The 12633-nt window shown below is 36.7% G+C and overlaps 1 long non-coding RNA gene across 1 annotated transcript; it reads left to right on the forward strand.

Annotated features, from left to right (window-relative positions):
* The first annotated feature begins 11035 nt into the window (after window positions 1-11035).
* Window positions 11036-12003, forward strand: LOC136241720 (uncharacterized). The gene is made up of 3 exons (XR_010694388.1): window positions 11036-11094; window positions 11151-11226; window positions 11561-12003. It is a non-coding gene; the product is annotated as an uncharacterized lncRNA (long non-coding RNA).
* Window positions 12004-12633: the final 630 nt, after the last annotated feature.

Here is a 12633-nt window from a genome sequence, read left to right on the forward strand (position 1 = left end):
TTAACCCTTGTTCACCTATTGTAACTCCTTACTGTGAGGGAAATTCCCTGTGTGAAGAACGAGGTAACTCACTGATATACTTAGGCCTTGCAAATGCTAGCTCGTTTGAAGTGGACAATACCACTGGTACCCTCAGCTTAAAGTATACATCAAGCAATGCTGTGACATCAACTGTCAACCTGGTTTGTGATCGCACTCAAATGACAAAACCATTTTTTAGAGTGGGGTGCAGTGAAAATACTTACAATGTCCACAGTGTATGTGCCTGCCCAGGCGGATGCAAATTCCCACCTCCGGGGCCACCTCCAGTGTGCATCCAATCTGACTCATGCACTTGTAAAAGTACCGTTGATAGTGCGACAATCAACCTTCACGATTTAGACTATCCATGTGTCCCACTTACTGCAAAGGACAGTGAAGGTTATACCTACTACTACAATCCTTGTAGTGGGTTGCAAATATCTGGGTGTGTTGGATCAGCAGGTTGTATGAAGGATCCCCATACAAATACTTACTACAGTCTTGGACTAATCAATTCTCTTGTAGATTATAATACTACTGCAACTGAAAAACATTTTGTTATTTATTACACTGGTGGGAGTGGAGGTCGCTCATTTGATGTGAGAATAATTTGTGATCGTAATGAAGACAAATCCATTTTTACCATTGATGGCAACATCCATAAAGAGACACTACTTTACCATTTTGTACTTAAAACTAAACTTGCATGTAGTACATAATTGGTGTGTTAAGTTGTGTTAAGGCTGCAGCATTCCATTGTGTGTACATAGCTATGCCTCCTGATTGTCAGCCGTGTGTTGTAGCTATTAGTCACCAGTTTTGTTGAATCAGGATTGGCCTGCCATGCATATAAAGGAAAAATTATTGTAAGGCAAGATCAGAGTAATTATTTGTGTAATGGTAAATCTAGTGGTTGTTGGTAACTTGCATGCACTTAATATTACTAGCTTATGTGCATGCACACAGGAACCTGATCCTCTATCACGTGACCAGTTATCTGTGCAACACTAGTCTCGTCCCCAGCCGCCCACGCGCGTGATCTATGGTGCAACACAGGAAGTCACGGGAAAAGCATCAGGTTTTCGTTTGAGGGTCCTGTTGATTACAAACACGAAAATCGTGCGATTTACCGTCCATCATTAAGTTGCACAACAGGTCACGTGACACCAATACCAGATCTCGGCAACTGAAGAAATGAGGTTCTTTGGGTGTTTAGCGTTGGTAGTGGTCAGCCTGGTTTGCTGCAGCTCGGCTACCCAGGAAAAGGAAACGCCAAAGTGCAACAGAATCGGTCCCTGTTCCTGCAGGCCAACACTGCCAAACTACCTTCTGATCGACTTGAGTGGTCTGACTAGGGGTGGGGGATCGAAACCAAGATTTGTAGCTAAAGGAAAAGATAAGGAGACCGGACAAGATTACGAATTCCTTTTCAACCCGTGCGCTGATTTCTCACAATTCGGGTGCAAAGGCACTGCTATTTGTCAAATAGACCATGGACTACCTTATGGAGTGGGTAAATTTGAAACTTTAGAGTTTAAATACATAAATGACGCGTTATTTGCCACCTATAACTATTCTAGTTCCGAACAGTATTACAATAGGAGTGCACTTGTAGAGTTGGTGTGTGACAAAGAAGAAACTGATACTTGGAAGATTTGAATACATTGTAGAATTTCCTCCACGAATCTATAACTTTAGGTTACACACCCAATGTGCTTGTCTAGGGGGATGTGATCCCCCACCCCAGGGCATATGTGTTGGACAAGATTCCTGTATGTGTGAGATGTCAGATGGAAGTGGTACTGTTAATCTTCATGCTCTTGACAACCCAACGGATCCAATGAAAGATGCTCTATCTCCAACAAATACCATTCTGTACAACCCCTGCTCTCCTATGACAAATCCTGATTGTAAGGATAATTCACTATGTGAAGAAACAGGCAGTTCTCTTATACCCATTGGTCAAGCAAATAATACTTATTTTGAAACAGGTATAAGTGGTTCTCTCAGATTAAACTACTTATCTAGCGATAATGTTACTTCAACTATTAACTTGTTGTGTGATACTAACCAAAGAGAGAAGCCATTTTTTTAGAACAGGGAAGAATAAGAACTCCTATGATGTTTACAGTGTGTGTGCTTGTTTTGGAGGCTGTATTTCCCCACCATCAACCCCTTCCTTTAGCCTAATTGACTTGTGTATCTTTAAAAGTGTTAGCAGTGGTGCAGTGATTGATCTTCATGATCTAGACAACCCATATACACCACTTTCCACAATAGACGCTAGTGGTTACACTTACTACTATAATCCTTGTAGTGGGTTACAGATGGATGGATGTGCAGGGACTGCTGCCTGTGTAAGAGACCCTAATGATAAACTTCATCTTTGTCTTGGGAAGCCTGACACTGTCAGTATCCAGTATAATACTACCACTGAATATTTCATCCTACATTATACTGGTGGGGATGGAGGACATTCTTTTGATGTGACAGTGATTTGTGATAGTAAGAATGAAGAGCCTGTCTTTATCGTGGATAAAGAGCAACCTCCTTATAGTTTTATACTTGTTACGAAATTTGTGTGTAATTTGTAGATACAGCTATGTAATTGACTATCATCTACATGTGTGTGTATATTTCTAAATTTGAATAATTACTTGTATATACGTATCTTATTTCCTCACATATGAAAATAATCCTTTGTGGAAGGTTGCAGCTTTAATATCAGAGACTGTTTCATTAGGAGTGATACTGTATGTTATATGCATTGAAACTTACACCGGTGTATGTAAATTCTCACACATTATAGCAGTCCATCTGGAAGTTATTCATGTGCAGTACACCTGACCCTACAGCAGCCTGTTTAAGGATGTTGAAAAGTTGCAGAAAAAAATCCAAGTTAAGCCTTGGCAGCCACTATCCTGCAACCATAGATAATAGGGGTGTCTATTATCTATGCTGTAACTATCCCATTTACACTCAAACGCTTACAGAAGTCTGCCAGGCAATCAGAATACTTTCTTCCTGCCAATTTTATGTATTTGTATCCATAGGAACTTAGAGAGTGACTTTATTATCTCAAAGTACCCCATGCCAAAAGAACACTACTTTTATTTATAAAGGCTTTACAGCACAAGTGCTAAAGGCCTGCAGGACTCCTAGCCCTACAACTTGTTCAAAGATGTTATAAAAATATCTATGAGCCTTGATAAATTGGGCTGTTAAGTAACCGACTGCAGCTATTCAGTAAAATGGCTTAAGCACCCCGATTACTTTTGTTGTGTCTGCATGTTTCAGGGGCCATACTGCCAGAAACAGCCATGACATATGGGTCAAACGATGCCTTGCACATTCATGCATGTATGCTTTTACTAACTTATCTATAAGTGTTTGTTCATGCAAAGGACTATACAGTCATTTATGACTGCTCTATTAGAGTAGTTTAGTCAAAAGTAGACAACGCATGTGCCAGTTTCATGTAGGATAACACTGGTCTCCTTACACTGATTAACTTGCTCTTAATATCAAAATGCAGCCAGATATAGTGCAAGACATCATAAACTTCCAAAAATGACATACTCGAAGTTTTCTTTCATAACTTTAGTTCAAAGAAACATAAAGCCACTAAATTTGGAACAGGTGTTCTGTACACATTGTTTTCATATTGTGTCAATTTGTGCTCAAAAATTCTAATTTTCTCTACTGTTAGAGCACCAGGTGTATGCTTTATTAGAAAATTATATTTTAAATTTTTTGAAAATTTGGGTGTGTCTGCTAGCTATTTACTAAAGCTCAAACTACTAGTTGAAACAAAAATTTCCACTGTAAAAACTTTTGCAAATTTATCCTTAGAAAACATGATATAGCAGTGTTTTTGAAAGTACAGACTGTAAAAAATCTGTTGAACCATAAGTATGGCTAGCTATAAACAGTGCACACATATTGTAAAATTTCCACTGTAACAGAATTTTAAAATTCAATAAAACTAGACTATAATTTACTGCCCATGCAATTAATCTATTAGTATCATAGAGCCGTTTCATATTCGAAACAATCAAAAGTGTTTTTTATACATTATCTTATGAGTAAACCATAGCCTTAAAAAGATATTTTGAAAAACATCTTGAAATTTTCCCTAAAATTTTGAAGTTTATGATGTCTTGCACTATACTGTAACTACAATCATGAAAAATTTCAGGCAAATATATAAAATGATCAAAAAATTAAAAAGCTTCAAAGTTAAAAGAATGGGTCAAATTTTGTGTGTGAAAAGGTACCTGTTCATAAATCTGGTCACACATAATTATATGCATGAACAAAAGTATTTGAAAAGATTGAGATACTGTATGCGTAAAATTGTGTATACTGCAATGTATTCCAACAGAGAGCAATCAAAACTCTATTAGAACATTTATGAAGATCTATAATAATGGAAAATCTCTTTTAAATGCATATTTTACGAATAATTTATATTTTAGTAACTAGATTTTGAGCTTTACATTTTCATCTAGAAAATTTTGATATACATTTTTTTTGTGGTATCAAATACGGTGCGCACAACAAATACATGATGGATGCATACAAATATACATATATAGCTAACAGTCAAGTGTTAGTAATATTATGTTGCTGCAGGAATTGGCAAAGGGCAGACTATCCCTCAGTAACACCTCTTTCCCTCAAAGTCAATGGGATGGTGGCCCAAATAGAAGGAATCATGTCCAGAAAACTGTTAATAAATAAGTCCAATGAATTACAATTGACCACTCGCTGCAATAAAAAACTGTCATCCATAACATGACGGAAGGAGTAAGCATGGGTAACGGAAGTAAGGGTAGGACAAAATTTCTGAAGAGGTCCCTGACACCGTAAATCTGAAAATTAACACAACAGACCAATAGAGCTTGTGCAGCGCCTAAGACCCTCTAATTGAGATAATCATTTACTTTTTGATAAAAACACCAAATTTCTTATGGGGTTTGTAGCACGTGTATTAAGTGATTTTAGAAGGGGAGGCATGTAAGAAGTCCTTTGGAACCCTATTTTTTGGACCTTGACAACAAAACTATTTGTTTACATAGAAAGCAATCAAGTTTAAAGGCTGGATCTAGTATTAGACCAGTATACAAAGCCTGCAGCTGCAACATGATGGCCCATTAAAATGCCACATGAAACAAATTGTTTTCTCAGCCTGGCAGTAAACAAAATGACTGAAAATGCTATTTTCAAGGGGCCAATGCACACAGTTCTATAGTATCATGTACAAGGATCATCCTGATGTGTATCATTTCTTACTGGTGGGGATGGAGGACTTTCTTTTGATGTAAAAGTGATTTGTGATAGTAAGAATGAAGAGCCTGTCTTTATTCTGGATAAAAGCAACCTCCTTATAGTTTTGTACTTATTACAAAATTTGTGTGTAAATTGTAGATACAGCTATGTAATTGACTATCATCTACATGTGTGTGTATTTCTAAATTTGAACAATTACTTGTATGTCTTGCATTTCCTCACATATGAATATAATCCTTTGTAGAAGGTTGCAGCTTTAATATCAGAGACTGCATGTTTTATTAGGATATGTTATATGCATTGAAACTTACACCAGTGTATGTAAGTTCTCACACAATATACCAGTCCATCTGGAAAGTTATTCATGTGCAGCACACCTGTCCCTAATGATGTTGAAAAGTTGAAAATTCCATCTTGAGCCTTGGCAGCCACTATCCTGCAACCATCCCATTTACACTCAAACGATTAGAAACAATACAACAAAATAGGAGTATATATGCATGAATTATTTAAGTTGTGAAATTTATTTATTTATTAATGCTTTATAGTACACACACACACACACATACACACAAGCATGAGCTCAGTTACACACACAGATACAAGATTGACAATGCAGATGGTGTACTAAAGGTCTGTAGGCTTGTGCCTACAGCCAAAAGTAGTAATTACGTATAAAATGATAACATGATAAATTGTCTAAAACAGAGTGTAGTTAATCGAAAAATGATCAGTAACACACCGACTACAGGGACAGAGGTAGTGCAGTGTATGAGGATTGAGGGGGTCAAAGTTATGAATGAAATGATTCCAGAAGTGAGATTTGACTCTGTTCCTGATAGTGTCAATAGACAGATTAATGTCAATTAATGGAAGCGCATTCCATAAGTGACAGATCCTTACAAAGTAAAAGCGTTGTTGCCTGTTAGTGGTAGAGGCATTGTGATGTAATTTGAAGCCTCCTGATCTGGCACTGGTAGAGAAGGAAATGAAATGGTGAATGTTGAAACTATTGGTTCAGTGAATTTTTGATAGATTTGATGAAAAACATGATGTCTGAAAGCTCGGAGGTGTACATTAATGGGAGAAGCTCTAGTTTGAAAAGTCTAGTTTTATGGTTGGAAATGTAATCGTTCAGAATATACTTTGTGGCTTGTCTCTGAAGATGTTCTAGGTTATTGATGTCTTTCACTAAATATGGACGCCAGATAAGGGAGCAGTACATGAGCTGAGGCCTGATTAGAATACATATAACTTAACTTTAGTCAGTAGTGGTATAGATGAACTGAAGGTTCTTCGTACAAGACCCAATGTCTTATAAGCTTTACTTAAAATAATGTCATGATGAGTTTTCCATTCAAGATTATCACTTGATGTAACTCTAAGATCTTTATGTGATTGTTTAGTAATGATTATGTTACCACTAATAGTATATGATGTAGGAAACTTCCAGTTAAGAGATAAATGGCAGCTTTTAGATGAGGTAAAATGTAAATTAGAGGATGTACTCCAGCTAAAAAGGTTGTCAAGGTCACGTTTTAACAGTTGTTTGTCAGGAGGTGTCTTAATGTGCCTGAAACATTTGGTGTCATCTGCAAAGAGTAGAGCTTCACTGTCAGTAATAGAATTAGGAAGATCATTCATAAACATGATGAAGAGAAGTGGACTGAGGATACTGCCCTGGGGTACCCCAGATTCAACAGATAAAAGATTGGAGTGACAGTTATTAATAGAAACAAACTGGAATCTGGTGGCTTGAAGCCAAAGCCACAAGCTACCTGAAATGTTAAAGTTATGAAGTTTGGACAATAGATAAGAATGGGAAACCGAATCAAATGTCTTACTGATATCCAGCGTCAAATTGGTCATGAGAAGAAAATGCCGCGGCATTGTGTAAAAATAGAAGTAGCTGTTGAGTAGTAGACCGATTGCATATAAATCCAAACTGAGCAGGGTTGATGAAGGTCAAAACATGATCAACCATTTTGTTATAGATGATACGTTCTAGAACTTTAGATGTATTACTGAGTAGAGAAATTGGACGATAATTTTTCACTGAGGTGGGATCACCTGATTTAAAAATTGGAACAATCTTATGGACTTTCCAGTCTCTAGGCAAGTATAAAACTGAAGAATTAAATAAAATAAATAGCAGAGAGGTTGATAATTACAGCTGTGGCACACCTTTGTAAAACAATTGGTGGTATTCCATCAGGTCCCATGGCTTTGGTGGTGTCTAAATTAAGAAGACCGTTAAGCACTTCAGCATCAGATATTTTGAACTCTGATAACATATTAGGATGATCAATGTCATCAGGGGGTACAGGATGGCTTGATGCTTTGGTGAACACAGAATAAAAATACTTGTTGAAAAGGGAGGCTTTGGCTGAGTCAGAGTTGGCAGAGATGGAGTCATAATAAACAGAACATGGAATACAATTGGAATTTGTCAAACTTCAAATGTACTTATAGATTTTAGAATTGTTGTAGGAAAAGCTAGAGATCAAGGTGGATTCGTAATCAGCCTTAGCATTGGTTATTTTCAGCTTGGAGTAGTGTTTCATTATTTTCAAGTTTGAGTTTATTCATTTCAGAGGGATGCCTATTGTATTTACATCTAAGAGTTCGAACACGATTAATATTATGTCTAATAGAAGAGTTGAACCATTTAGGCTGATTGTAGCGATTGACTCTAATAGTGGATATAAACTGTTTTATCCCATCCTTGATAAGTTCACTAATGTAGCACCACACATGTTCAATATTGTTGGACTCAAGGCAAGGGGAGAAGTCAAAATTTAAAAAGTAGCAGAGACTGTCATAATCACCTTTGGTAAAGCCAAATGATGTTGTTGTTCTGTTATGTACATCGTGATTGAGAGTTTGCACATCAAAAGTTATTATGTAGTGGTCTGAGGGAATAGACAGAGGTGGTACAGAATAAACATTTACATTGAATATGTGATCAGATTGTTTGTTAAAATAAGGTCAAGCATGTTTCCAGAAATATGAGTTGGTTCACAGATTAGCTGAGAAAGATTCAAATTAAAAATAATATCACAGAACTTGGCTGAGGCAGGAGATGGCACTATGGCTACGTATGTTCACATAACTGAGCTTTTGAAATTGTATATTAAATAAAATTTCATTGTAGGATTCTGTTATACCACATACCTTTAAACACATAGATACATTTCCATGTGTCTAACTGGCTATATCATACTTATTGTCATGCCAACAGTACATCCCCAATTACAAATTAACTTTTGGTCTGTCGTTATGGAAATAAATAATAAGTCTAAATAGTGTATACATTGTGCACATATCCAAATACATACTTCTATATATTGCCACAGTTTAAATCTAACTCATTACATGCTTTCTGTACTACTGTGATATCAAAATTTTATCCCTGGTGTACCAAAAATTACATTCAATTTTGTGAGTAATTTTTACCCACAATTATTTTCTCACCCATTATATACAATGTAGCTATGAGAATAAGACAATTTCAAATACTTAAGATTGTCCATAGAAGCAAGAGTTAATAATATTAACTCTTGATAGAAGGCTATACATTTTATAAACTGTTAAATGCAGTGAGTCTGTTTCATAACTTTCCATTACAATTGTAATCACGTAATAGGTCCAATACCATCCACCGTCCTTAGCATGGTAGCCTTCATTCATTGTGGTATAAATGTATATTTCATGTATACACAGTTTGTTAGCATTGTAGTTACCATGCAATATGTACGTATGTCAAAAATGAATTAAACAGTAACTATATATCTACAGTACAGTACATATAAAGTGTATGAGGTGTTCTGTACAGTAGCCTCTGGAGCATGCAATGCTCTGCTTGACAATTTTATGTTGTGACATGCCATTGGCACTGCAGAATCTACTCACCATGCAGATTCACCATTCAACAGTGCATTTGCTTATATTATTATGTCATGGATCATCTCATTTGTCACTTACACAGTATATGTTTTACTACCTGCAGGCATGCCAAATATTTTCTTGACATAGTCACTTCAACTAGTCAGCATATAAAACATTTAGATCTGGATTGTTGCCCTAAGTTGGGTCAGTTCCTGCTGAGATAACTGCTTGTGGGCCATGGGTCATCAATCTTTGTTTCTTTTGTATTTCAGGCTGCACTGTCACAATCATGCCTACTGTACGTTTCTGGGTAGTAGCTAGTAAAGTTATCACAGATGGATGATTGTATTCCAAAGTTGTTTAAGGCCCATACTGGACACATAGCGCAGCGGCCATGCAGCGATGTTGGAAAGAGCCCAATTTGTTTATCTTGTACATAGAACTTCCCCCATCCATCTTGTAGTGCATGGACATGAAACTCTCGCTGATTCTTTTGTTAGTTTTGTTCTGTATCAGTTGCTTTGTCTTCACAACTAATCTATCTCCTGCTGCCTCAACATCAAGGTGAAAATTGGGGGGAAGACTGTCCAGAGGTGATGGCCCAACAAGAGTTGGGCCATCACCTCTGGGCAGGGGAAGTTTCAGTTTAGAGGGCCAAACTCTTGTTTGGCCCTCTAAACCAAACAAGAGTTTTGACTGGCCCTGTGGTTGTATGTGTCATAATGTAAACTCCTGAGGTAAGAGTATATATTATTCTTATTTGTGTATATTGTGATGTAATTATTCATCACAGTGCATGTATATAGTAGAAGAGAATTTGTTACAAAAGAAATTGAGTGACCAATGGATAAAAAGTCTGCATAATAAATTGTTTGATGTCACCAATCTGACTTTGATGATTATGAATCAAAACTCTTGTTTGGTTTCCTTCTGCAATCTACTTACCTGGTGGTAGTGAGTCCTTGTGTTTACAGAATGTTGAGCTGTAATCCGAAGTAGTGGCAAGGACCATTCCATAAGTCATAAAGAAGAGCTGGGGGCATGTGCACATGTACATGTACTAATTAAAGAATTGCTGCATCAGAAAACATTTCACATGACCCCAATGGATCTTGTAGAAAATACTGATGGAGGGGATCACTGGAGATTAAGCAATATTTGGGTATATACTTAACAATGATGTGAATCTTTTGAGTAGAAACAGTTTTACAGATATAATGATGGATGGTGGCCATGCACAAAGCTGCATGAAGGGTTATAGCAATCCTTCAATGACCATACCCAATTGTTCAGGTCTGATATGTGAACAAATACAAAAAAGTGCATTGTTTTATAAAATACTTTTTAGTAGAGTTTTTGTAATTTGATTAGTACGTTTATGTGCGTGCCCTACCCTTTGGAACCAGCCCTAACTTTAGGTTTGCCTATTGAGCATAACACTGTCTGCATGAAGGTAAAGTTTTTATGAGTTCGAGGTGAGCTAGGATTGGCCTGACTTCAATACCAGGATGCACACCTTGCTCACTCCAACCCTTGAGGTCTCAAACTCACCAAAAACTTATAACTATAGTGTACTTGATTCTAGAGTTATATAGATGATATAGTAAAAAAAGATATTTGTACAGCAGTTTTAAATGGCTTCTCTTGCAATGGCTTCAAAGCCACGACTTTCAGCTAACCAACACCTTACCAACAGACACAACATCCCACCTTGTTAATATTCATCACCCACTAATTCAAATTAGCGACACAAAGTATCAGTTGCATGGTAATGAAAACTACATGAGAACCGCTAGTATAAAACTTGAGCAAAATCAGCAAGTGATATCAGAACAAACTGCAAAAATGATGTTCTCAAGTTTGCTGTTCACTGTGATGTGCTATGTTCTCCTTGTAAGCATAATGGACTGTACATATGTGCAGTTTGAAAAGTTGTGTTCTCTTGACAGGTGGCTGTACATGGAGGAATAGATCTCAGCTCACCTCACACTACTGCAGCTCAAGTGGCAGCAGTATACAAGATAAGTAAGAGACAGAAATATACGTACAGTACATAAATAATTAATTCTATGCACAATTATGTAAAACACATTGGTAAATGGCTCCGCATCTTTTTTGGTTTGCTGAAACTTAGTAGTGAACACAATACCACATATGTATATATAGTAACTATAAATTTACTATAATTTTGTAAAATCACTTATTACATTCAAGTGATTCAGTTTCAGCATACGTACGTACGATTAACATTTTAGCCCACAAGATTTAAATTCCTGACATGATATACATACCGCCTAAAAGTCATACACGTACTACTTTAACTACATTCTATTATTAAGTGACATTATCTGTTCTGCAGGCAATTCCGAGGCCAGCTTGGCATACAACACTAATGTTGAGGGACCCCATGTTGATTGCTCAAGGGGACCTATCGAAATAGAATACTCCACACCAGGATTCTTATACTGGCCGGCAATCAAAATCAGAAAATGTGATGGATTGATTTGTCCTGAGAATGGGTATTGTGCAGCCATGTCCAGTACCGAACGTGAGCTCAGACAGTGGACTAATGTGTACAGGTGTACCCATAACGGATGCAACTTCATTGAAACTCGATTCATTAAGCTTACTGACCACACCACCTGCCAATGTCGCGGACATCCTGGAGATCCCTAAAGGAGAGACTACAGGAAAACAAAAAAAAACATTAATAGCTTTAGAACTGTTTAGCGTATTTCGTGCATGCACAATTTGTTAGCATTGTATATAGTATGTCAAAAAAGAATTAATCAATATGTACATTTCTGCCAATTTAGATATCTGCATATCTAGGGACTAATGTCATTCCATGATCCATGCACTGTATCAACTGCAAAACAGCAAAAGTAAATATATGTCTGTCTGTCTGTCTGTCTGTCTGTCAGTCAGTCAGCCAATCAGTCACTCACTCAGCAAATAGTATCAAAACTTTTTTCATAGCACATCTATCTACCTATATAGTAATCATTAAGAGTTAAGAGTGTATACTTTTAGGGAGAATGTCCAATGCTGTGTATTGCCCCTTCAAAATTCTCTGCATTATAAATGTTATACAATAGTCGTCATCAGCAAAAGGTGTCAAAGGAATAATTATAACTATTAGTCTATTTGTAGGGGTAAATGTCTGTAGTAACAGCTCCAAATTTTAAAAGGATAGCATATATAGGTCATGAGATATGACATTTTAAAGTTTGTCATTTTTCCATACATTGTCTACGAGAGGGGATAACAGTTGCCCCTTCTGGGCAATCACATAAATAATGTGTGGGAAAGCGACAAATTCAATTAATGTCATTTCTCAATTTAACATTATTTGTAGGTGTGGATCTCACAATTAACCTCTCCAAATTTTAAAATGATGGAGTATATAGATCATGAGATATGATCAAGACA

The sequence above is a fragment of the Dysidea avara genome, chromosome 12 (genome assembly GCF_963678975.1).
Source record: "Dysidea avara chromosome 12, odDysAvar1.4, whole genome shotgun sequence".
NCBI classification, from domain to species: Eukaryota; Metazoa; Porifera; class Demospongiae; order Dictyoceratida; family Dysideidae; genus Dysidea; species Dysidea avara.